This window comes from Poecilia latipinna, unplaced genomic scaffold, assembly GCF_001443285.1.
Source record: "Poecilia latipinna isolate Pla-1442-1.1 unplaced genomic scaffold, P_latipinna-1.0 Scaffold940, whole genome shotgun sequence".
Taxonomy (NCBI): Eukaryota; Metazoa; Chordata; class Actinopteri; order Cyprinodontiformes; family Poeciliidae; genus Poecilia; species Poecilia latipinna.
In genome coordinates, this window is record NW_015113556.1 from 159,686 (window position 1) to 164,886 (window position 5,201).

The 5,201-nt window shown below is 42.7% G+C and overlaps 1 long non-coding RNA gene across 1 annotated transcript in view; it reads left to right on the forward strand.

The window, feature by feature from the left end:
- Nucleotides 1-222, forward strand: part of LOC106957826 (uncharacterized) — a 3,263-nt gene extending 3,041 nt beyond the window's left edge. The window contains exon 2 of the long non-coding RNA XR_001427035.1: nt 126-222. This is a non-coding gene — a long non-coding RNA (uncharacterized LOC106957826). The remainder of the gene's footprint in view (nt 1-125) is intronic.
- Nucleotides 223-5,201: the final 4,979 nt, after the last annotated feature.

Consider the following 5,201-nt stretch of genomic DNA (forward strand, 5'->3'; position numbering starts at 1 on the left):
TCTGGAAATTACTTCTCTCTACATTCTGAAACCATCTCATGTCACTGCGTTTGTGTGAGAATTTCCTCATAAATAAACCATCACACAGATTTTTGGTAACGCTTTATTTGAAGGGGTGTGCACAGCTGTTATGAACACGAAGGAGTCTTTGTGAATGTCTGTGACTGTTGTCATGAAGTGTCATTTGGTAAATAATTACCCTTTTAGTGCAAAGTTGACACTTTTAGAGGACTTTTAATGCAACATTTGGTGCAACTTTGCTTTAAAAGTGTCATTATTTACTGAGTCACACTTCATGACAACAGTTATAAACATTCATGAAGACTCCTTCGTGTTTATAACAGGTGGTATGTCATGTTTATGACAGTGTCACGTCAGTCTTTTACACACCTCACCAAATAAACCGTTAACAGATTTTCTCCTTTTCGCCTTAAAATTTTTGCATTTCACAATCTCAACATTTTAATCCTGACTTCCCTTCAGGATCCCCCACTGACCACATTGAAAAACAGATATACTGCCTCATAAAAGTATTCACACCCGTTGCAGATTTTCAAATTTGGTCACATTGCGACCCCCGACCTGGAGTCTGTTTTATTTGAACTACTACTGAGTGTAGCTTCCTGTTTTCCAATTTGCCGACTTCGTAAACAGAGTTCACCTGCGTGATATTTAATCTCAGTATATTTAGGGAACAAACAGCATCATAAAGACCAAGATTGTTTAAAAGAAAGTGGAAGGAAAAGAGGCATAAACTGTTCCTTTTTAAAATTTGCCCAAGGTAAGATGCAGCATCGTGATCGCAGATGTTATCATGTATCCGAAATGCTTTGTATGAAGCAGAATTAATACAAGTTGTCCACAGCTCTTTTTTTTTCTTTTCTTTTGTGGCACTGACTTGAAAACTGATCAGATTTTAGGGGAAGACTGATGGATCTCAATATACTGCAGCTGTAGAAGAAAACCCACCATCTTTGTGTCAAGTCATCTTCTGTCTGCAGAAGATGACTTGATACAAAAAAAATTACCTTTTAGCACAAAAATAAGCCTAAACATACAGCCGGAGCTACAAATTTGAAAAAGCTAAAATCAAAAAAATATATCCATTTGTTAGAATGGCCCAGTCAAAGTCTGGAACTACATTCACTTGTGAATCTGCTGCTGAACTCAGGTGTCCAGTCTTCCTGACCTTAGGAAGTTTTTTTTTGTGTGTGTGTTATTCAGGCAAATGTTCATTTTGATGCAACTGACAGTTTGCAGAGCTTGAGCTTAATGTCCTTAACTTGATATTGTGAGTGGAAATAATAGAGAAATATGGCTCGTTAACTAGGTGAGGGCAGTTTCTTCCTTACATATTGTTGAAATAATTATTTGGTTTTAAATTGCAGCATTAAGTTAAAAAGTCAATTCAAGATTAATGAACTTAAAAAACAATGTTTAAACAAGTCGTCTCTTGTTAAATTCACTTCATGAACTGTAAATCCTGCATTAAACCAAGAATTTTCTTGTTGGCCTAAATTGTATTTTCAAGGCAGCAGGTGGACTTTCATTTGCGAGGTAAACCACCTTCAAATGTTTTACAGTATGTATATCAGTTCTTTCAGCCAAATAGTTTTAGTTGCACTTAAGTGTTAAGCTTCACTGACTTCAGTATGGAGGAATACGGCAGGGTCAAAGGGGTACACGAAGCCTCTGTGGTGGCCTGTGGTCGGGTGCCAGTCTGGGCATCGTCAAGAAAGGGCCATCCCCGTGAGACAAGATATCACCATAGCCTGGTTGGCTGACAGCTTCAGAGGCCTTATTGAAAAATCAATGTCCATTTGCGCGTCCAGCTCACCTGGCCGTCTGCCAGCTCGGCTGAAGTCACCTAATGAAGCCTGATCCCGTTACCTGATTCCCGATTTTACTGAGTCAAAGTGACTTTGCAGCTGAAGTCATCGACACATCGGGGGCCTCAGATGTGAGTTCAACATGAACCGTGTGGCATGTTGATGTTGTTGTTTTGCATGATCCTGTTCTTTTTGATGTAGTACAGCGGCGGGCCACATCGATTGCTCAGCGAAAATCGGGAGAGCGGGTTGAGGACAGTCAGAACGAGACATCGCAGTCAACAAAGTCTTCAAAGTTTTGATTCTGCTGCGATCATGTAAGTGACCTGAACTGCCACTTATTGATGGACCAACGTTTGAGTTTCAATTATCCAAAGGAAGATGTAACTCCTTTGAAAAGCCTAAGCTATGATCAGAAATATAGTAATACCACAGAGACGGGGACAAATGCATCAATATGGCAAAGCTAAATATGGCAGGATACTGTCTTTCCAACTCTGTGATCGTATCAGCTTCAATAATGTTTAAATGAATGACAACCTCTCCAAAAATCAAAAAGTTTACTCCTTTCTTACAGAAGTGATTGTGGACCGACTTATTCCTATTACTGACAATAAATAACATTAAACTCTCACTTCAAGAAGCCCAGCAATCCCTTCAGCGTCATTTGAGAAAACACCTTCTCGTAATCACTCTGCTGTTTCAGCAGTTGGAAAACTTGGGCAACCCCTCGGCCGTAAAGCATACCATAAATGACTCACGCCGGGCTTGATTGCTCAAACCAAAATGCAGTCTGTTTCCTAGACTATACACTGTACAGTAGATTCTAGCTGTGGTCATCTTTTCTAGTTCTGTGGATGAAACCGCTGTAATATCGCTGCTGCGATTGAGGCTTTTCTTCCAGTCACTCCACTCACAGTTTACCATTAGATGGATGGAGGAACTACACTATGCTATTGTGCATTGTGATTCATTTTTAGCCCATGTGAAGACTGTGGTCTAATTGTGTCCGGGAAACCTTTGCTGTGTGTAAACACCAGGCCACTCTGACTGATCATTATGTTAAATGTCAGCTGGCTTGGAAGTTGTGGCTGTGGAGCAGCTGAGCTGCCCTTCCTCGGTGGATCACTTTTCTCTGTGAAGTTTCATCTATCCGTGGATGAAGGGCCGACGGCAGCAGCAGACGGGAATCCCTCGGTCTGCGATGGCAGTGCCCGTTCCTTGGTGGTAGAAAGCATCCATCTGTGAAACCCCCAATCAGAAATCCAACCCCACTCACTCTAGTGGGCAAGGGCAGTTGGTGGATCTGGCAGCAAGTGATTACCAGATATATAATCCCTCTCTGTCTGCCTTGGCAGAGCTTTCTTCTTTCCAGAAATAGAGAAGAAACAGGAGTTTTCATGACAAAGGCCAATCCCGGTGTAGGTACATGAAAGTTTCAGTCGTAGTGGGTAGGGAGGAAGGGAGTTAGGCGAGTTTTACTGAGGCTGAGGGAGAAGAATGATGAGAAAGGTGCTTGAGAGGGATAGGATAAAGGGGTGGACTGTCGAGCTCATGAACAGAGACAACACCGTCCAGAAGGGAGAGTACCCTGCCTTTAATGCAGCCAATGCTGGCAGCCATTACCAGAATGACGTATTCTGTCTGTGCACCTTGTCTGTCCCCAGTCTGACCCTGAACTCACTGGCCCCTGGTTCCACTCACTGTCGGAGAACTAGACACGAGCCAATGATGGGGAGACTCTGTGGAGTAGAAATTCTTATACATAGCTGTATATATATATATATATAGTATATATATATATATTGAGGGGTCTATACAACATTCCTGTACATACTGGGAATACCCGCTACCCCCCACCCCCTGCCCCCTGGTCGTCTGCTTCCCCAAGCACCATCCCTGCAGACTATATTCTCTTCCCCTGCTCTGTGTGATAGAGTCTTGCAGAGGGGGCTCTCTGTGTAATGCAATTTGGTTGATTAAAAGAAAACATTAAAGCACTAGCTTATTGAATTTGACGGCACGTACGAATCCGGATCTCACTGGCCACTCTGTTTTATTGGCTGGGAGAAAAGAGGATCACGTCATCCTCCTGCACCCCATCCCACCCCCACCCTCCACGGCCGACTCCGCACTGCCATGCACACCCGTTGGCCCCGCCTTCGCTCACCCCCTCCCACCCCCAAGCCACAGCCAGACAAACCTTGACAGGAGGACGTCCTGGCAGGACACACATTTGTTTACCTCCCACCCCAACTCAGCATGTTTCCATCTTCTTAACCTTTTTCCACACATTTTCACCTTGAACAGTCACAATTATCTGGGATTTTGCAGGAAGGATTATTTGCCATATTGTTCGCTGATACGTCAACTAAAAGTTGAGCAGACACGTCGCGCACAAACTTCGTACAAGTCATGTTTTTCGTAAGGATAAACAAGCTTGTAGGTTGCAAAAGGTTTCAACTCTTTCTTTCTTTCTCTGAAGTGACTCTGAGAAGCTGCTTCAAAGTCTTGTACTCCATAATTTAGCCTCAGACAGTGGGGGTGGGAGCCAAGATATAAGGCACTGGGAGGTAGCCTTCAGTGAATATCAAACAGCCAATCTCTTCAGTAGAGGCCAAATACACTCTCCGTTCACCATATTCAGTCCATATATTAGAGTTATGTTGATGGTCCCGCTCAATCTGTTTGTGTGTGGGGGGCAACAAAACAACTTTGGAAGGATTGGAAGTCCTGTATTTTAGATGACATCATCTGTGGCTACTTCAGTTACACTGCAAGAAATGAATAATAGCCCGCCGAGGATGATGTAATGTTTCAGCTCTAAGTTGGGCCACCAAATGTAGACTTTAATCCATATTTGCCTCGGCGTGTTGTTGATGCCAAAAACTTCATTACATCATTGAAAATTAGGTTTGTCCTCAGCAAGACAATGATACAAGACAGAAACTTTGTTCAAAGAATCTACATTAATCAGCCTAACACACACAAATACATGCACACACACACACACGCCTGCGCACGCACACACATGGACACACACACACGTAGTTTGTTTTTCTATCTTCACAAGGACTTTGCTTTGACATTCATTCAATTTTCATTAAATTTTACAGCCTAACTCTGACCCTTAACCTAAACATAACAATAACCAGTACACGCCTAACCCTAAACCTAACCTAAACTCAATTTATACCTTAATCCTAAGCCTACCTCATAACCCAAAAAACTGCACTTCTTAAGGGGTCTGGGCTTCGGACCTCATAAGGAGCAATCGGTCCTCACAATGTAGTATTTGTTGGAAAGATCATCCTTACACTGTATTAAATACAAGGCCACACACACACACACACACACACATGCACACCCACA